The sequence below is a fragment of the Puma concolor genome, chromosome B1 (assembly GCF_028749965.1).
Source record: "Puma concolor isolate L17-30 chromosome B1, mPumCon1.1.hap2, whole genome shotgun sequence".
Lineage (NCBI taxonomy): Eukaryota > Metazoa > Chordata > Mammalia > Carnivora > Felidae > Puma > Puma concolor.
Window position 1 is genome coordinate 44,586,398 of NC_141670.1, and position 22,084 is coordinate 44,608,481.

General features: G+C 43.9%; 1 pseudogene; it reads right to left on the bottom strand.

The window, feature by feature from the left end:
• Positions 1 to 1,874: 1,874 nt before the first annotated feature.
• LOC112858922 (small ribosomal subunit protein eS28 pseudogene) lies at positions 1,875 to 2,085 on the bottom strand (annotated as a pseudogene).
• Positions 2,086 to 22,084: the final 19,999 nt, after the last annotated feature.

Here is a 22,084-nt window from a genome sequence, read left to right on the forward strand (position 1 = left end):
GAAGACTAGGCAGTCCTCAGGATCTCTTTAATGGTTTCAGAGAGTTCTCTAGCTAAAGATTGGTGCCACATCTGTTGGGCAATGTTGACAATCTGATCAAAAGTGGTATTTCTACTGTGCTTGATGTTTTTCTGCTTCTTTCTGTCTCTTGGCAGTTTCTCGAGAGCTTTGCTAATCAGGGCAGAGGCAGAAAGTACCACTTCAATCTGGATTTGTCCTGTTCTGAATGGTCAGTTCCAATCACTGGTAACCTTGGTGATGTCATTACCAACCTTTCTCGGAGATAGACCCAGGGAGCCGATCTTGGGGGTCAGGGTAGATGTGGCATCGCTTCCCCACTGGTACACCTCACTTATACAACTTTAATCTCATTAGGGTCAAACTTAGGCTTGCATAGTGGAGGCAGCTGGTGTTGGATGAACCTAGATTCCAGACGACCAAAGACAGTTGCAACTTTGCCTCCTCCCAGCCAAAAGCCAAAAAGCTATGATGTCAATCTTTTAAATTTAAGGCTTGCTTTATGGCCCGGCTTATGATGTATCCTGGTAAATACAACATGTGCCCTTGAAAAAGAATGTATAATCTATAAATAGCAATTTTTATTCTATTACTAGCAATTCAGTGTAATATTCTACAAATAGCAATTCAAAGTGGTTAAGACTGTTGTTTAAATCTTCAGTGTTGTGCTGAATTTTTTAGTTTCATTTTATCAATTGCTGGGGAGAGGTGATAAAATCACCAACAACTGTGGAATTGTCTATTTCTCTTTTTAATTTCATCAATTTTGCTTCATATATCTTGAATCTTTGTTATTAGGCATATATACATTTACAAGTAAAGTCATGGTGAAATGACCATACTTAATCATTGAGAAATGTTTCTTTTTGACTCTAGTAATACTCTTTGTCTTTAATTCTCCTTTTTCTGATATTAATATAGACACTTCAGCTTTCCTATACTTACTGCTCATATTTACTTTCAACATATCTGTGTCTTAATATAACATAAAATTAAGTGTGTCTCTTGTAGACAACGTATAGTTGGATCTTGTTTTCTTCAATATGATTATCTCTGCCTTTTAAGTGGAGTGTTTTAATCCATTAGTATTTAATGTAATTATTGGTATGGTTGAATTTGGAGCTAACATTTAGATTTGTTTTTTATATGTTCCCCCTGGTTTTTGTTTTGTTTTCTTTTGTTCTACTGTTCCTCCATTCCTATTTTTTTATTGTTTCGACTTTTTTTAAGATTTAATTTTAATTTTCCTATTGGCTTTTTAGCTTTTCTTCTTTGCATTATTTTTAGTGCTTCCCCTAGGAATTATAATACACATCCTTAATTTTTTTTTACAAAATGCTTCCAGTAAACATGGCTCCATTTCACACAAATTACAAAAACCTCACAACTGTGTTGATCCATATTCCTTCACCATATCTCAGCCTTTGTGTTGTAGTTGATATGTAGAAAGAGATTTCCTTTGGTATTTCTTACAGTACATGTTTGCTTATGGTTAATTCTCTTTCATCTGAAAATACCTTTACTTAACCTTGATTTGCTTTTTTTTTTTTTTTTTTTTACATTTATTTTTGAGACAGAGAGAGACAGAGCATGAACGGGGGAGGGGCAGAGAGAGAGGGAGACACAGAATCGGAAACAGGCTCCAGGCTCTGAGCCATCAGCCCAGAGCCCGACGCGGGGCTCGAACTCACGGACCGTGAGATCGTGACCTGGCTGAAGTCGGACGCTTAACCGACTGCGCCACACAGGCGCCCCGATTTGCTTTTTTTTAAACAATATAAATGCTGTATTAACAAACACAGATCATCACTGTGGGCCAAGTGGTTGACCCAGACATGCAGGACACAGCCACAAGTTTAGCTCAGCCTCTGAGCCTCTTGCTCTGACTCCAGTAGGGTGAGCATGTCACCCTTGCACACAGGGCCTTTCACATCGAAGTTGGTGGAGTGGTTCATGTCATCCAATGAACTCCACACACACCTGCATGCACTGTCCCTGTGAGCTGGTCCTGCCCAGCACTTTGGTGATCCTGGCCAACTTGATGGACTGCACACAGTTTGTGTCCATGAGGGCTGCTTGGCAGCAGTCGCATGGAGAGCTAACCTTGATTCTTGTAGAATATTTTCACTGGAGTGAATTCTGGGTTGACAGTTTTTCCTTTCTGTACTTTAAAGATACTCTACTCTTGGGAGCGCCAGGGTGGCTCAGTCAGTTAAGCGACCGACTGGCTCAGGTCATGATCTTGCTGTTTCCAAGTTTGAGCCCAGTGTCTGACAGCTCAGAGCCTGGAGCCTGTTTCAGATTCTGTGTCTCCCTCTCTCTCTCTGCCCCACACCCACTCGAGCTCTGTCTCTCTCTCAAAACTAAACATTTAAAAAAATTTAAAGATACTCTACTCTTCCAACTTCCTTGGTTTTTAATGGCAAATATGTCATTTTTCTTTTGCTGCCTTCAAGATTTACTCTTTATCTTTGACTTTTAACAGTTTGACTATTAAAGTCAAATTAATAGACACTATGGAGTATTAAGTCCATTAATTTCTAATATTGTATTTTTCAGTACTGAAGTTTCCACTTACAGTTTTTTTTAAAGAATTTCTCTTTCTCAGCTGAGATTTCTTATCTTTTCATTCATCATGAGAATATTTTCTTTTACTTCATTGAGAATAATTATAATTGCCATTTTTAAATCCTTTTGTTCTACTTCCAATATCTGGGTCATCTCATCTTGGGGCCATTTTCAGATTTTCTTTCCTCTCAAGAATGTGTTCCACATTCATGATTTTTTGTATGTCAGATAAATTTGGGTTGTATCCTGGTCATTGTAAATGCTTATGGAATGTTATGGAAAATCTTGATTCTGTTTTTTTTTTTTTTTTTTCCTTTGATAATAACCACTAACTCTGTTTCTTGGGTGGCAGGTCCTGTGTCTGTTCAAGTATTTTTTTTTTCTCTAACTGAATCGCTATCAGTCTGTTCTGTAAATGTATGGTTTGAAGAGCCATTAAGACGTGTGGGTTGTCAGAATTTGGGATTCTCTTTTTGGCTCTTTTCCTTCCATTATTCCTCCACTCTCTTCAGCAGCCACAATTTCTCTGGTTTCAATTTCCTGGTTTCTCACCCCAGAAAAATTCCAGCATTTCCACAAGTACCCTACCACCTCCAGCATCACATCACTGCACTTGGCCCCAGGGAAAAAGCCACAAAAATGAGAAATTACTTTGGAAAAACTCCCCTCCTCTGAGAATGTATTTCCCTGAAGAGTCTGTCTGCTTCTGTTGACTCTCTATTGCCTCACATAGCAGCCTTTTTTTTTTCTTTTTGCTACTTGTCCAGATTTTTAGTTGATTTTTATAGAAGACTCAGTCTGGTAAGATCTTACTCTGTCTTACTAGAAGCAGAAACTCCGAGATATTTTAAGGAACAAATATCATGTTACTCCTTTGCTAAAATCTCATAAACATCTTATCATTGCTCTTACAGCAAAATCCGGAGTATTTAGTGTGCCCTTCAGTTAGGCTCCAGAGCAAAAATTCCCAAGTGGAATTTTAATGACAGTTTAATAAAGAGACTGTTTACAAAAGTTACAGGAACAAAAAGGGAGATTGAGGCACTCAAGACTAGCAAAAGTAGGAAGGCATTGTGATTGCTAGGTTTTAATGGGCAGAGTGAACAAAGGGTGTTACTAAAATCAATAAAATTGGGGCTGTGGAAGTGGGGCCACCCAACAGGAATTATTGTTATAAGCTACTGCCAGAACCTTAGCACCCAAGCAGGGAGAGAGTAGGAGAAGAAATGTCATGCCTCCTTTCCCCTATGTTCTCTGATCTCCTACTCATGCCTCCATTGCCCAGACCCAACTGGAAGTCAGCCAGGTAGCCCAGTGATGCCGTTTTTAGTGTTTAGCCTCTGGGTCTGCAGAGCAGGGCAGGGAAGGACCTGCTCTAGCCCATGCTTACCAGTGTTGTTCCCTCCAACACACCAGTACTAGACATCTTTCAGTTCCTCAAATAACTCTCTTCCACCCTTTGTCACATGATGTTCCCTCTATGAATGTTCTTCCCCCTCCCTCTCTGTCAACTTCACTGCTGTTCAGCCTCCTGTTGTCAGCTTGCGCCTAAATCCCTCAGGGAGCTCTTTTTATGACGCCCCAGACTACATAATGACTCCTTTTTATATATTCCTAAAGCTCCCTGTACTTCTCTTACAACACCATGCTCATTAGTGACTAATTAGTAATGTGTTATAATTTAATTATTTCTCTAACATCTGCCTTCCTTAAGAAACTGTGGGCTCAAGGAGAGCAGGAGTGATTTCTGTTTTGCTCACCAATCTATTTGCAGTGCTTGTACAGGTTCTAGCACATGTAGTCTTCAATCAGCATATGTGGATTGAGTAACAACATGTCTGTCTTTTGCTGGAATATGAGTGAGCTGACTGTGTACTATTAATTTCTGAATCCCTTTCTCCTAGCACAGTGCCTACCATAAAATATGTCCTCAATAAATGTGATTATATATATTCATAAATAAATAAAACCATTTATATTTTAAACCTTTACCACACTTAAAGTAATGAGTTCTAATAATTGAATGCTTACTGTGGAAGCAGCCCTATGCTTAATTTCTCCTTAAATTGCCTCTTTAAAGCTTTGGAGGCTGTCTTCCTGGTCCCCAGTTTTATGATTTTCAGATTTCATAACCACACCTATGTCTACCTCTCTACCATGTTTTTGCAGAATGTATTTCTCCTACCTCACACACACTTGACTTTCCAGATAAAAAGAGCCTCATCTCTGTAACCTCTTTACACTTGGTCAGACCTCAGCCCCTAGAATACTTTATTCCTTTCTTTTAGAATTTCTCAATGTCTCATGTATTATTGATCAGTGAAGATTAGAAATGCCCATAGCACTGGGTTCTTGCTTCAGAGAAGGTGGGACTTTCTCTTTCTTTCCAGTCTTTGTCATGATGAGCTAGTCAATCAAGTCCTTGGAGAGTCAGTTTCTTCATCTATAAAATAGAAGCAATATCTTGTGTGTCGATTATGCATTGTTGAGTACAAACCACCCAAAAGCTTTAGTGGCTTAAAACAACCATTTTGTTTGCTCATGATTCTGTGAGTCAGCCATTGGGTTGGGTTCAGTTGGTGGTTCTTCTACTGTTCTTCCTGGGGTCACTCATGCACCTGCCATCAGCTGGCAGATTAGCTGGGGGCTGATTGGTGGAGGACCCTCGACTGGGACAACCTGTCTCTGTGCTATGAAGTCTCATCCTCCATAGACAGGTCCTGGCTTCTTCACATGATAGTATAAGAGTTCCCAGCAACAAGAGTAGGCAAAACCCTAATGCATAAGCAATTTTCAAGCTTACGTTTGCATCACATTTACTAATATCCCATTGGCCAAAGCAAGTCATAAGGCCAAACCCAGAATCATTGTCACAGGGGCTACACAAAGACATAGATACAGGAAGAATGACTCACTGGGGACGATTACTGTAACGATCTACCACACTTGTTTACTTCAGAGAGCTAAGGATCAAATGAGATGATACTGGCACACCACAATCTACAATGAAAGTTATTAGTTTATCAATGTATGTAATTCCATAATTTTAATTTTATTTGTTGTATCTGGGGGTCTTTTGATGTCCCCTATGAAATTCAAGCCCCTTTGGAATGATGTTAAGGATTAAATTGTATTCCCTCAAAAAGGCATTTTGAAGTTCTAACCCCCCTAGTAGCTCAGAATGGGGCCTTATTTGGAATAGGGTCATTGAAGATGTAATTAGTTAAGATAAGATCATATTGGAGTAAAGTATGCCCTTATAAAGTGTCCTTATGAGAGGATGGGCATGTAAAGACACAGAAATAAATACACAGGGGGAATACCAGGTAAAGCCAAAGTAGAGATTAGAGGGTTTGGTGGGGGGGGGGGGGGTTCGTTTTGTTTTGTTTTCAGAAAGGGGGGAGGGGCAGAATGAGGGAGAGAGAGACTCTCAAGCAGGCTCCTTGCCCAGCACAGAGTCCAACTCATAGGGCTCAGTCTCATGACTGTGGGATCACGACCTGAGCCAAAATCAAGTGTCAGATGCTTAACCGACTAAGCCACTCTGGTGCCCTGAGATTAGAGTTATGATTCCACAAGCCAAAGAACATCTGGGGCTACCAGAAGCTGGAAGAGGCAGGAAATAATCCTCCCCATAGAGGGTTCAGAGGGAGCACGGCCTCCTCATCACCTTGATTTTGGACTTCTAGCCTCCAGAACTGTAAGAGAAAAACATTTCTACATTTTTAAGCCACCCAGTTTTTGATACTTTGTTACTGCTGCCCTAGGAGACTAATACAAGTGGCAAATATCTTTAACCCCCATCAGCTTCATCTAAAGAGGCATGAGATAGAATGTACCAAGAGTCTCTGATTGAGAGTCAAGGGTACAGGCCATACAAGCCATTCATCATCTGCTGTACTTGAACAAGTCACTAAGCCTCTCTGAGCCTTTGTTTCCATATGAATTTTCAAGTGAATGTTCAGTCAGAGGATATCTATAGATCCATGTTTGCAAAAGTATGATATGAGTGTACATGGTAAGGTACTGGGGATAATCTTACATGGGTTCCAGGGGAAACATTTTTTAATTTTAATGGTTAATATTCATCGTGGTTATCTTGAATGAATGGCAAGTAAGGCCAGTTTTCCATTTATGTTGGTAATACAAAAACATGCAAGATTTTTAAAGTCTCAATTTAAATAAAGCTGTGAGTAAATAATAGAACAGTTGGCATATGGATATGTCAAAAACTGTGAAAGTGGTGTGTGAAAGACTGACATTTGGTAAAATACTGAATTATATACTCTCAAAAGATCCTTCCAGATGGAACATGCTAGGATTTTGTGGGTCCATAAAGATGCCCACTAGAGTAGAATATAGATGAGATTCTAGAGGAAGATAGGCGGGCAGTTAATAGGAAGATGAGAGAGGTGTGAGCAGTTCTGAAGGAACCCAAGAGGAGCAGTGAGCCCCTTGGTGCTGTTGGGAAGCATCTTCTGATTCAGGACCTGTTTGCTCCATATCCGTCATATATCCATACCCCAAAGCCACCATCTCACTAGGTGTCTTTGCCAGGATATCTGACCCTTTCTAAGTTTCAGTGACTGGAAGTCCCGGGTCCTGAGATGCAAACCACCTCTTCACTCAAGAAGCAAATGGTAACAACTATCAAGTTGAGAATCTGGAGACTCTTACAGTTGGACTTGGCTCTGTGCTGTGTTCTAGTTTTCTACTCAGGTATAACATGGAATCACATTTACAGAAAGTGGCTGCTGGTGGCTGAAGAAAGGGCAAGGAGCATAAAGAGGCACAAGTCATCACCTCAAAGATGATCCCTAGTGCTGGAAGAGACCTGGGAAGTCATCTAGCCTCTGCTATAACCCCACTGGATGTCACCAAACTCCTGTTGAACACAATCATTGACAAAGTATCCCTTCGGTTCTCAAATGGCCTTTAGGGTTACAAGGGTTCTTGTCTGTGATAAGCTGCAGTCTCCCTAGTGGATCTTTGAGTGGGAAGGACCCTCAAGCAATTACCTTGTTAGTCCAGAGAAGGTGTTATTATACACATTTTTCACAGGAGACAATGGAGACCCAGAGAGGTTAATGGCAGAAAGGAGGCTCCCCTTTTCCAGTTTAGTAATTTCCCATTATGCCACAGTGTTTCATGTACATTCTGATTGACTTCTTAGAGCTGACTGGACCAAAAAGCCATCAGTCCCACTGTCCTGTCAACACAGGCATCTCTCCTACAGCATGTTTGATATGTGATCATATTTATTACCTTTCCAGCAACCACTGTGCTGGATTTACCGTCCTCTACCAACCCTAGGAGACACTCCAAAGCCTACTTTTAAATACACCTGTCTCATTTCTGTTCCATTATTGGCACTGACTTGGTTTGGGGATTATTACCTATTGGTCCTTGGTCTGCATTTAGTATCACCATACAATAAGCTCTTCTTCCAGCCAGCAACTCTCCACATACTTGAAAAGATCCCTCTCATTGTCATAGAAATCTTTTCTTCTGTAGATTAAACATTACCAGGTCCCCTAACTGCTCCCCAAGGACATAGTTCCCAAGTCTCTGAACACTTTTGTTGGGTCTTCTAGAGTGCTCAAGTATGTGGTGTTCAGAACTGATACAATAGCATAACATAGTTGTAATATCACCACCATTATCTGGCCACTATACTTCTTGTTAATGCAACATCAACTTTTTGAGCAGCCACAGGCCACTCAAGACTCTTGGTGAACTTGCAGTCAACTAGATTCCTTAATTATGTACTATGGTCAAACTATAGTTTGAGAGGTCAGGTGTCTGCCTGAACATACTTCTGTAGCATTCCTATCTCCTTGTATGCTTAGTTTTTTCTCTATAGCATCTATCAACATTTGACATACTATTTATTTTTTTTAATATGAAATTTATTGTCAAGTTGGTTTTCATACAACACCCAGTGCTCATCCCAACAGGTGCCCTCAATACCCATCACCCACCCTCCCCTCCCTCCCACCCCCCATCAACCCTCAGTTTGTTCTCAGTTTTTAACAAAGACTCTCTTATGTTTTGGCTCCCTCCCTCTCTAACCTTTTTTTTTTCTTCCCCTCCCCCATGGTCTTCTGTTAAGTTTCTCAGGATCCACATAAGAGTGAAAACATACAGTATCTGTCTCCAGTTCCATCCACGTTGCTACAAAAGGCCATATTTCATTCTTTCTCATTGCCACGTAGTATTCCATTGTGTATATAAACCACAATTTCTTTATCCATTCATCAGTTGATGGACATTTAGGCTCTTTCCATAATTTGGCTATTGTTGAAAGTGCTGCTATAAACATTGGGGTACAAGTGCCCCTATGCATCAGCACTCCTGTATCCCTTGGGTAAATTCCCAGCAGTGCTATTCCTGGGTCATAGGGTAGATCTATTTTTAATTTTCTGAGGAACCTCCACACTGTTTTCCAGAGCGGCTGCACCAGTTTGCATTCCCACCAACAGTGCAAGAGGGTTCCCATTTCTCCACATCCTCGCCAGCATCTATAGTCTCCTGATTTGTTCATTTTGGCCACTCTGACTGGCGTGAGGTGGTATCTGAGTGTGGTTTTGATTTGTATTTCCCTGATGAGGAGCGACATTGAGCATCTTTTCATGTGCCTGTTGGTCATCTGGATGTCTTCTTTAGAGAAGTGTCTATTCATGTTCTCTGCCTATTTCTTCACTGGATTATTTGTTTTTCGGGTGTAGAGTTTGGTGAGCTCTTTATAGATTTTGGATACTAGCCCTTTGACATACTATTTATTGCAGTTACTTATAAAATGGATATGTTTTAACCTAAGTCTCAGCTATTCATGGGGATTACTTGTTCACCTCTTCACGTCTTTAAATATTATCTCCTTGGTGAGGTCTTTTGGACAAACTCAAGGAGGTCAGGTGTCTGCCTGAACATACTTCTGTAGCATTCCTATCTCCTTTTATGCTTAGTTTTTTCTCTGTAGCATTTATCAACATTTGACATACTATTTATTGCAGTTATTCTTTGGTAAATCTGTTTTCTCACATTAAAATGTAAGCTCCATGAAAAAGTGCTTTTTATCTATTTGTCCATTACTACCACCCCAGTAGAGATAATAGTTCCTGGCACACAGTAAGCACGCAATAAATATTGATTGTATCAGTAAGTGAATAAAATTCATATGGATTTTATTTATATAGATTTATATGGATTAGGCATAATGAATACCATAGGCCAGGTGACTTAAACAACAGACATTTATTTTTCACAGTTCCAAGAGCTCAAAAGTCAAAGATCAAGAGCCAGCAGTGTTCAGCTTCTGGTGAGAGCTCTCCTCCTGCAGACAGCTACTTTCTCATTGTCTCCTCATGCCATGACCTTTACCCTTTACTTGGTGTGTGTGTGTGTGTGTGTGTGTGTGTGTGTGTGTGTATCTCTTTCTCTCCCTCCCTCCCTTCCTCCATCCTTATAAAGGCCACTAATACTATCAGAGTAGAACCCTACTTTATGACCTCACTTAAACTTAATTACCTCCCCAAAACCCTATCTCCAAAGATAGTCACATTGGTGGTTGGGGCTTCAACATGAATTTTGGATGGACATGATTCAGTTCACAGCAGTAAGTTATTAAAGATAACCTACTCAAACCATTTATACAGATAAGGAAACTGTGGCCCTAAAATTTTGAGGCAACATCTTGCCCACTCACTTCCTGATCAGCCCTCACATAAGGGCTGCCAATGCCACCTTGGAACTGAGGTGAGCCCCACCCAAAAAGCACACATACATCGAGGACCTCAATTCTTCCTGCTGGAGCCTCAACTCCAAATTTCGGGACCAAAGACCCTCTTTCCAATTTACCCTGGAAAATGGCCACAGTGGCCATATGCTGGAAGAACTTGCCATCTTTCCAAGAACCTATCAATTCTGTACTTACTGAGCCCATCCCAGTATGCAACCCAGCTGTGCTTTCTAAGTGATGACAACAAGCTGGTAAGACAGAGCTAATTTTTATGAAACTATAAGAGAAAAAATTAAGTGCTAACAGCGTGTGTGGGACTAACTCCAGGATGTCAAGAGTTCCAAGAAGTGAGGAATCAGTGAGTGAGAGAAGGCTTCATGGAAGTCATGGGACTCCAGCAGGCCTAGAAGTATCCATGGAACCTAGACCAGCAGAGGGGAGGAAGGAGTCACTGCCAGTGGTGGTAAGGGTGGGGTACTGACAGTACGTTGGGAACAGGGGACTGAATGGGGTCAATCACAGGGATGGAATTGGGATGGTGATGAGGACCTGGCATTGGTGCTGAGAATGGGTAAGAGAAGCACTAGGAGATCCTCTTTTGCCAGTTAAATTACTTTTTTTTTTTCAACGTTTATTTTTGGGACGGAGAGAGACAGAGCATGAACAGGGGAGGGGCAGAGAGAGAGGGAGACACAGAATCGGAAACAGGCTCCAGGCTCTGAGCCATCAGCCCAGAGCCTGACGCGGGGCTCGAACTCACGGACCGCGAGACCGTGACCTGGCTGAAGTCGGACGCTTAACCGACTGCGCCACCCAGGCGCCCCGCCAGTTAAATTACTTTGTTCTTTCCTCCCTCTCCCCCAGCCCCCAATAGCCAAGGCAGAAAGGCCCAGAGCTCCCCTAACAGGAGGCTTCCCAAGAACATTGATCGGGGCAGACTTTTTGTTTTTCTATTGGAACAGGCAGCTCCTCGGATTTCCTTACTGTCCTTCTTATCCAGATTTTTCCTCCACCAGCAGCCAGTTTGGGGGGGGGTAGGGAGCTCCAGCTTATTAATTTGAGCAGAGCCCAATTCCTTGGGGTCTGAGGTGCAGTGGGGTAAAGGGTTTGGCCAGCAGGTCTTTCCTTCTTGGATTTGACATGAAATGGGCAGGTCATAGGCAGCTGTGCTGAGTATTTATGTTACGCAAAAGGCCGAGTCAGCCCTCCTTCCTGCCAAGGTCAGCAAGCCACATTCCCTGCGGTTTGGGTGTGTGGGTGTCTTCTGGACCAGCAGAAAAGCCGGCCAGGAGCCCAGACCTTGTGCAGACCCACTGAAGCTGGGGAGCTTCTGTTCCCAAAAGGCAGCACCAGGTATCCCTTGGATCTCCTCTTTCACCCCGTACCTTCCACCCTCTTTTCACCAAGCATTTCTGTTCACCAATGAACCGGACTCAGGGGAGGTCATGGAAATGGGGACCCAGGCATGGGCTCAGTTAGGGTGGTGGGGGATTGTGAAGATGACAGAAGGCCCCCAGACTGATGACAGTAAAACATTTGCTGACAAAACTTCAGTCAAAGCTCCGGGGGGATGTTGCCTCCCTGCGCCCCACCATGACCATCATCGGCCACATATGCACACATTCTCATTTTATCCTGCTGAGGTCAGACTGAAACGGACATCACTGGAAGGCAGAAATGAGCAGCAACAGGCCAGTCTGAGTGCTGACTTCGGCAAAGGAGCCGGTTACTCCAGCTGTTCCTTCCCTTTAGGAACAAGCAGAACTAAAGAAGTTTGCGAATCAAGGATTTCTAATGTGCAGATAAACCTCCCATTTTATTTAAAATGTGCAAGGCAGCTATTTCCTTATCCCTTGGGCTTCCTTTCTGCCTCCACAAATCCTACCAATCCCTCGGGATTCAGCTCCAGGCCCAGCTGCTCTGGAAAGCCCTCCACTCCTCATCCATCTCTCATGCGCCGGGGACCTTGATGCAGATTCACGGTCCACCTGGTGCTCAGTTGGATCCTTCTAAATGAGCCCCCACGCATGGGCCTCTTGGAGAAGCCTGGATGGGAGGATTCTACCACCCTGAATTTCCCTGGATCCCTGAATACCTAAACCAATCTGACCCACTGTGAAGAAAAGAGATGGACGTAACAAATACATGAGTGGCAAGGATAGCAAGAAGGGCAGCGAGAGAAAGACCAGAATGATCTGAGAGGCCATCAAATGTTTTTCTCTAAAGATCTGTTAGAATCAAAGCTCAGCGCCCACCCCAAGGGCCAGCTTTGGACTCCCGCCCTCTGCAGCCCATGGTGAAGGCAAGCCAGGAATCCCTGAGCTGGGTATCCCTGCAGGTGGCATTCAAGAGTGTGACCAGCAGGACGGTGAGAGGGGGCCTGAAAGGCAGAGTCTGGTGCCGAGCTCTTTGTAAGTGAGACCCAGGAGCCCCAGTTTAATTAGAATTCCTGCCTAGGATGAAGGCTGACGGCTGCCAGCCCAGGCCTTGAGCCATTGGTCACGGCCCATAAAGGCCACACACGAGTCGTGGAGTCAGGGCGGGGCCTGCTTCCCTTCTGGGGGGAGCTTAAGAAGTCTCTGTGATCCCCACCTGCAACTCGGGGCTCCCCAGGACTCCATCAAAAGGCTCTTCTCTGCGGACCGCATGTGTAATGACACCTGGATCTCCATAGTCCACTCAGTGGGATCTCTGTTCTCTCCCCACACCTTCCAAGAGCGATTCCTGTTGCCAGCTTGCCCCAACCCCTGCCTTTGATCCCAGCTGCAGGGACTGCCATGCAAAGCCCCACATGTCCAGGACAGCTTCAGGGTTGGCTGGAAGACCAAGCCAACCTGCTCCATGAGGGTTAGTAGTTTGAGAAGATTGACACAGACGCACACTTTTTAAACTGTGAAATATGCTATAAACTTCATACCAGGTTTTCTAACGATGGACTTGGTGGTGGCCAACGGCTGCTCTGCAGTGCTCCCAGGGGGCTCGGGCGGAGCCCATGCACACAAACCTGAAGCCAGGAGGAGGGCGAGGCTGAGGTTCTGTGCAGCTCCAACCTCTTGGAGGCTGTGCCCACCAAGTGAGGAAGCACTTGCCTGCCCTCCAGTCTGCAGAGTGTGACCCTGAGGCAAGCAAATACCCACCCACCGCAAACATTCCAGAAACTGCTTCAGATTCCACCTGTAAAGCTTCACCCTTTCAGTTTACATTCCAGATCCTGCTAAAATGTTTCCCAGGGAGGGGTCATCATTTAACGGATTCTCAGTCATTTACACTTTAGTGTGTACAAGGGATTGGAGACCAGATTAATTTAGAAAATTAGGAGGCAGGAGCCTAGGGTATCAGGGTTCTGGTGGGGAGGAAAGTACTGAACTAAGCCCAAAACAAACTAAGTCATTTTAAGTCAGGAGAAGTTCTTCTCCCTCATTGATGACACAGTGTTTGAGGGCAAGTCATTGAGGACAGATTGTTGGTGTTAGAATCCTAGAGCTACAACTTACTAGCCACTAATGAGCTTGGGCAAGTTACTTAACCACTGTGTGCCTCAGTTGCCTCAACTTTAAAAGAAGGAAACTCTTGGGGCACCTGGGTAGCTCAGTTGGTAAAGTGTCCAACTTCAGCTCAAGTCATCATCTCAGGATTTGTGGGTTCGAGCCCCACCTCTGGCTCTGTGCTGTCAGCACAGAGCCTGCTTCGGATCCTCTGTCTCCCTCTCTCTCTCTGCCTCTCTCCCAAGCTCTCTCTCTCTCTTTCAAAAATAAATAAATATTAAAAAAGAAAAGAAAAGAAAAGAGGGGCACCTGGGTGGCTCAGTCGGTTATGTGCCCAACTTCAGCTCAGGTCATGATCTCAGTTTGTGAGTTCAAGCCCCATATCAGGTGTGCTGATAACTCGGAGCCTGGAGCCTGCTTCGGATTCTGTGTCTCCCTCTCTATCCCTTGCCTGCTCACACCCTGTCTCTGTTCTCTCTCTCTCTTTCTCTCTCTCTCTGTGTCTCTCTCTCTCAAAAATAAACATTTAAAAAAGTTCTTTTTTTGAAGAAAAGAGAAGAAGGAAACTCTTAGCATAATCCTCCAATGCTGTTGCAAGGATTAACAACGTCAGTGTGTGAAAAGATAAGTAAGTCAATGTATGTGTAAACCATTTTGAGAACATTCTGGCATGGCAACTGTAAGTAAGCAACATCTAAGTGTTGCATTTACTATCTACAAAATGAGGGAGGAGGAAGGGCGATCTTGGCATTCTGTTGGTAAAGTGTGTGGCATTCTGAACGCAATCTTTGAGAATGGTCTCCTGCTAGGAAAAGTGAGTACCTCTTTCCTCCCCCAACGAAGTCTCTGGAATGGGTGAGCAGGTTAAAGTTCAAAGAAATACTCAGAGAGGCCATTCCAGCAGCCCTGAACTCTCCATCTGTCTGCTTACAAAACCCCACTCTGGGTTATTACCAACTTTTGCATGCAAATGTGCTGCCGTGCTAATAAATCAATTCCCAACCATTAAGAGCCTGTAATAATCCTTTTTACTCAGCCTTCAAGCCTGTTTTACTCAGTACCTAATTAACTAATAGCCAAGATTTGGGGCTTCTTTTTCCTGGGAGGCTTCTCACTGGATCCCTTCCCCCAGAGTCCTACCCTGTTCTCCTTAGTTGTCTTGCTGATAGAACCCGTTTCACAAAATGGGTTGGCCCCTCCAGGAGGTGGTCAAGCAACTAGAATGTGGGAATATGGGTCCACTATGCTAGGAGATGAGGGATAAATAAATACATTTAATTTAATTAGCTAAACAATCAATCATTACGCAAACATAATGTCCTCCCATAAGGCCTGATTTTAATGTTTCTATTAAGAAAGGTCAATAAATCATGTTAATCTATGAGGAAGGCTCTCAGCTTGCTCCCTCTCCCCATGTACATATTTTAAAGATATTCATATTTGTCAAGATCTAGCCCTAATTCATTCGTTATTCATATTCTTCACAAAAGTGCTTTTTGAACACTTCCTGCATGCTAGGCCCCAAGCTACACATGGAGGGTACAAATATGAATGGACAGCAGAATGTGTTCATTCTCCAAAAAGAGAACACATATCCTGGAGAGTTAGGGGTCAGTGAGAAAATATTACAAGTTCTATTTGTATTTATTTTTAAGCTTGCCCTCTGTTCATTTCTATTTTTGTATTTCCTTTATGATGACTATACAATAAGAGAAACATATGCATATGATTTTAAAATAAATATCCAGGGGTGCCTGGGTGGCTCAGTTGAGTGTCCAACTCTTGATTTCAGCTCAGGTCATGATCCCAAGGTCACGGTATTGAGCCCCACATTGGGCTCTATGCTGAGTGTGGAGCCTGCTTGGGATTTCCTCTCTCCCTCACTCTGCCCCTCTCGCCCACTCACACTCTCTGTCTCCCTCTAAAATGAAAAAAATTGGGGTGCGTGGGTGGCTCTGTCAGTTAAGTGTCCAACTTTTGATCTCAGCTTAGGTCATGATTTTACAGTCATGGGATTGAGCCCTGCATCGGGCTCCACACTGAGCATAGAGCCTGCTTGGGATTCTCTCTCTCCCTTTCTCTCTGCCCCTCCCCCATTCACATTTGCATGCTCTCTCTATCTCAAGATAAATAAAATAAACTTTAATTTAGAATAAATAAATAAATAAATAAATAAATATCCAAATATCAAGGATACTACTTACACTTTTGTATCCATGCGATGCCTGATCAAAAAGTTCAGAGATGACAGATGTAGAGCAATTGTTCTCAGGGAGACCTGTGGGAAGTGGGAAAGAGAATCAGAGTGCCCTGGAGAGAAGCTTTTCACAATACATTTGTCCATCCTTCTGCCAGGAACCATCAGAATCTTGGGAGAAGAGTTGGAAATCTTTTGTAATTTTTTAAATCTCCAGGGATTTCTGACACGGATCCCTCTCTGAGTCCCAGATGAGAACTGCCCATTCCCTGACTTCTTCCAGAAAGTTCCCTTTAACCCCCTTCCCCAGACTGCACTGCAATGTCCTGGGGTCTCCAAGTCTAAGCATAGGCTTGGTGTCACACTGGGCACTGCTGGATTTTTCCACCTGCTGCCTCTTTTCAGAAGGATGGGAGAAGGGGCTGGGGGCACCGGAGCCAAGCAAGAGAAAGTGGGAATGCTGGCCTCCACACAGCACCTTGGGAAGACAGCCTCAGATTATTCACTTCACGGGCGTGGGTGGAAGGGGAATTTCTGGGACTTTGTTACCATGAAAGTTCCTGTGTCCTCACCCCTCCAGGCAGGACAAAAAGAGCTAGGTTGGTCACCACGGGGCCTCACCATCATTTCTGTAGCCCGCCCCCTCCCAGTTCAGCAATCCCCATGTCCCACCAGCACCCATTGCCCCCCCCCCCCCGCCCTCCCATCGCCTCTCTTGTCCCTAAGGAACTTCACACTGAGAGAAATTCCAGCCTTAGCCTATCCAGATGGCGGATTTAGGAAGAGAAGGAGAGGTTAGGGAGAGATGTTTACTTCTTACATGTTTACTTCACAGACAGATCGCTGTGAAGTAAACACGTAAGCTAAATGTGTCAGCTGCAAACTGCCAAGACATCCCTGGCCTGTTAGCTCACTCTGCCTGCCTCGGCCCAGGGAGCGGCCAAGCTTCTCTTTGCCCAAGACTGGGCTGTAATCAGACCAGAGTTGGGCACCTGACCCCAGGGCATCCCACCCACAGGCTGGTTGGCAATCCTTGAGATGGCCCGAAATGAAGAATTCAGCCCATTCGACTAGCTTCCTTCATGTGTGATGGAGACAAAAAGGGAAGATTGGGAAGCTAGTCAGAAATGAGACCCACAGAGAGAAGCGAGCATGGCACCAGAGGGTGACCACAAGGCCCAAGGGAGCTCTTCGGGCCACTTCCTAGAGCTGCTGGGGCAGCTACAGCTCTCTGGTTCCGGTTCTGAGGCAGCAGGATCCCCTTCTTCTCCAGGTAGTTCCAGGGTGGGAGTGGGGGTGTTGGTTCCTTACAAACCACAGAGTCAAGCAAATCCAAACCTTAACTGACTGCTTTTCAGGTGGGCCTCCAGATATGAAATGAGGGGCAGACATGTAGACAAGGTCATCTCACATCCCATTGCCTCAGAACAGACAACTTAGCCTGCTCTGGCACCCACAGGATGTGGGTAGACCATAGGCCATTCGTAGCTAGATTGATAGATAGACCATCTATCTCCATGGTCTTCAGGGTTAACCAGACAAGAGAGGTAAACCATTAGCCCCACTCTGAAAAGAAGGCAGCCCCTCAGAGAGGAACCTGGGGAAGGCATGTGTGGAAAACTGATTCTACTGGGGACATTCCTTTCCTTGCCCACCAGGAGAAAGGCAAGGCTTGAAGCCTGGCTTTGCCCATCTCCACACCCATCTCAGGCTTCGCACTGAATTGTGACCCTTTCCACTTTCAGTTCTGCCCTGGCTATTCATGGTAGTGGGATTACCCCACTAAAAAATTTTGATCCAGGGAGAGAAGTGTAATGAGATTCCCATTTCCCCTCAGAGATGGCCTGAGACCCAGCCCTCCCTGGAGGTAGCTTAGGTGAGTGTCATTCTGAGGCCACCTGGATCTTGGGAAATTGTCTCTGTCTTAACACGCTCTCTTCTTATAAAGACATCTGGGGGCGCCTGGGTGGCGCAGTCGGTTAAGCGTCCGACTTCAGCCAGGTCATGATCTCGCGGTCCGTGAGTTCGAGCCCCGCGTCGGGCTCTGGCCTGATGGCTCAGAGCCTGGAGCCTGTTTCCGATGCTGTGTCTCCCTCTCTCTCTGCCCCTCCCCCGTTCATGCTCTGTCTCTCTCTGTCCCAAAAATAAATAAACGTTGAAAAAAAAAATTTAAAAAAAAAAAATAAAAAAAATAAAGACATCTGCTCTCTCACCATAGAGAACCAGAAGCAGTCAGCCTCATGTCCTAGCCCATTAGGACTCCTTTGGCAAGGTGAAGGGTCTACACTATTGAGGGAACAAGATGTTGAATGTGGCCCTTCTGGTTTTCCAGGATTACAGCCAGGACCCAATGTGAGGGCAAGAAAGGCAAATTACAGTTAGAACCTCACATTCTATTTTCAGGGTTACCAATCAGGTCACATAGGACAGGCTATGAGGAGTCAAAACCAGCCTGCCTCCCACCAACCCAGTTCATGTAAGAAGGGTCCAAGGATAAGAAGCAGGGTCACTGGTCTTAGGAATACTGCAATAATCATGCAGGTCCTGTCTGTGCCTTAAAGAGGAGTGAGGGGGACTCCACGAGAACCACTCATAAAAGTTAGAGATGTCTGAAAGAAGGAAAGACTGTCATCCCATCCCCTCTACTAGATAATGGCTGAGCTGCAGAACTCATTGGATTGGAGGGTGATGAGAGACTCTTCAGAGAACATTCTGGGAGCCTACTAGCATGGTGCAATGGCATTTTGGTTCCCCTCCACCTTCAGAGACCGAAAGAGAGTGCTTGATATTCCTTTACATTTGGAAACACTTGTGAGCAGATAGTATATTAGTTTCCTAGAGCCGCCCTAACAAAGAACCACAAACAGAGTGGCTTAAAACAGCAGATATTTATTGTCTCACAGTTCTGGCAATCAGAAGCTCAAAAGCAAGGTGTTGGCAACGCCAGGCTCTCTCTGAACCCTACAGGGGAGAATCGTTCCTTGCCTCTCCCTGGCTTCTGGTGTTTTGCCAGAACTCCTTGGTCTTCCTTGGCTTATAGTGGCAGCACCTCAGTCTCAGTCTCTGCCTCTGTCATTGCATGGCATTCTCCCTGTGTCCTCCATGGTCATATTCTTGTAAGGACATCAGTCAGATTAGATTAGGGTCCATGCTACTCCAGTATGATTTCATCTTAACTAATTACATCTGCAATGACCCTATTTCCAAATAAGGTGGCATTATGAGGTACTGGAGGTTAGGACTGAATGCATTTTTTGAAGTGGGGGGGCACAATTCAACCCCTAACTAGTACTGTTGTGTACTGTTTCTGGACCAGAGATTTCTGAAAGTGGAAGGCTCACTGGGCTGGCCAGTGTCAGCTGTACTTGAAGAGATTGTAGCCTAGAGTGTCTCTCATCTATTCTAGGGCTATATGGCTTCCGGAGGAAATAAAGGAAACCCAGGGATTCCTGTGGTTGTGCATGAAGGAGCATGTGGTTAGTGGACAGACAGGAACCAGGGGCTCCAGGGCAGCCACAGAGCTGAATAATAGGACATCAAAACCAGAAGTGGGGTGTGCTCCACTGGAGCACCCAAAGGGAGATCTGCTGCCTTCCTGAAAAATGTTCCTCACCCTGATAGAGGCCACAGACCTGGAATACCTCCCCACATTGACATGGGGCTGCTGAGGTAAGGAAATCTCTGCCTCTTCTACCCCTTCCTGCCCCCCAACCCCTTCTAGAAGAAAGAAAAGGAGGAAGGATCTCAGACACAGACTACACCCTCCCCACATTCTTTAAGCAGCTGGGAGCCAACACTCTGGCCAGCCCAGCAGCAGGGAGGAGATAAGCATTGCATTGTGCTTAGGATTGAAGTTTTGAAAAGTAAACAGGATTGTGTCTTAAGTGTTGAAATGAGACTGTGCAAGTGACTCAAAGTGACAGGAAAGACAGCACCTACCTAAAGAGTCATTAAGGGATGTGCTAACCAGTAGGACATAACATAAGGTCTACACTGTATAAAGAAGAGCAGTGATGGGATAAAATTCATGCCCCTTCAAGATGACATTTCAACAAATTGAGATTCCTCCATCTACTCATCAGTGAGTTTCTCTGACTTGTAAAAGTGTCACATACAGTCTGCTGCCCCCACCAGACAGACTGTGTCCTTCGTCATGTGCTTGGGACCTAAGTTCAGACAGCTGTCTTCCTGCAACAGAGATGTGCCCAAATGAGAGCAGGTCCCAGCCCTCATCACTCCAAAGCCAGACACCAAGTGACACTGGAGCAGCACAAGAGGTCTTTTTCAGCATCCATCCTCAGAGGATCTCAATACTCCTTTTCTCAGATTGCAGGTGTCAGAAATCGAGGAACTTTATCCAAGGAGGCACAGCCAAGTAAGGGCTGCTGGGCTGCCAAGAAGCCAGCTCCACCATGTATTTCAAAGAACCAAGCTTTTTTTTTCCTTTTTGCTGTTTTTTTCTTTTGGTTTGGAGTGGGCACTATGCCCAATATGGGGCTTGAACTCAGGACCCTGAGGTCAAGAGTCACATGCTCCACTGACTGAACCAGCCAGGTGCCCCAGAGCCAAGCTTTTTAGAATGACATAGACCAGTGAGGAAAAATGTTATGAGCAAATGACTTCTTGAGCTTGTTACTCCTCCAGAGCAGGTGTGAAAAAGCATTCTGATAGATGCTACACTATGGAAATGTGTTGGGAGAGGAAGTAGGAAGAGCTTGCTTACTGCTAGCAGTCAGAACAGCAAAATAAAATTTGCATGAATATGTGGTTAATGATTCAATTAGAATCAATTCATCAAATATTTCTCAAGAACCCAGTGGTGTAAGGCATAGTGTTTGGTACAGTTGGGAATACAAAGATGAGTAGGTCAGGGCCCCTGCTCTCAAGCTTGAAATCCAGGAAAAAAAACCTAGAAAAAGTCTGTGAGCAACTGTAAGTAACAAGGCAGACTGTAATATAGGTCATAAAAGATAAAAATTAATGGCATGGGATTTTCAAGGGAAGGAGAAATCTAGTTGGGAGAATCAGGAAATGCTTAAGGGAGGAGATAGCATTTGGACAATGGATAACAACATTTTCTTTTTTTTTAACTTAAGACACATTTATTGAGTGCCGACTGTGTAGCAGATGCTGAGTTAGGCACTGAGCATTCAGAAATAAAGCATGATCCTTGCTCCTATAAAGAGCATTCTATTTTGAGATGCTTAAAACAATGGTTGTTCCAAATATTCCCATAAATCATGTTGCCTCTTGCTCCTCATTTAATGGCTTTTCATTTTTGAAAGAAGTCAAAGTTTTATTTTTTAATTGATGATACATGAACACATTTTTTTAAATTCCAAAAGAATAATCCTTAATGGTGAGAAATCCTAAGCTTTACCTCTTAAGATCAGGTACAAGGCATGGATGTCCCCTGCCACCTCTCCTTTTCAACATTGTAATAGAAGTTCTAGCTAATGCAATAAGATAAGATAAGAAAACAAAATGTATGTACATTGGGAAGGAAGACATTAAACTGCCTTTGTTCACAGATAACATGATTGTCTATTAGAAAATCTGAAAGAGAGACCCCTGGCTGACTCATTTGGAGTGTAACTCTTGATCTCACTGTTGTGAGTTTGAGCCCTATGTTGGGTGTAGAGATTATTTAAATAAATAAATAACAACTTTAAAGAAAAAAGAAAAGAAAATCTGAAAGAATCAACAAAACAACTCCTGAAACAAATAAATGATTATAACAAGATTATAGGATGCAAGGTTAATGTACAAAAATCAATTACTTTCCTATATACCAGAAATGACCAAATGGAACTTGAAATTGGACCAAAATACCATTTATTTACATTGTCACCCCCCCAAGTGTAAATTCTTAGGTATAAATCTAATAAAATACATTCAAGACCTATATAAGGAAAACCACAAAACTCTGATGAATAAAACCCAAGAGCTAAATAAATGGAGAAATATTCCATATCTCAATATTGTCAAGATATCAGTTCTTCTGAACTTGACCTACAGATTCAATGCAATCCCAACCACAATCCCAGCAGGTTAGGACCACCTGGCTGGCTCAGTCAG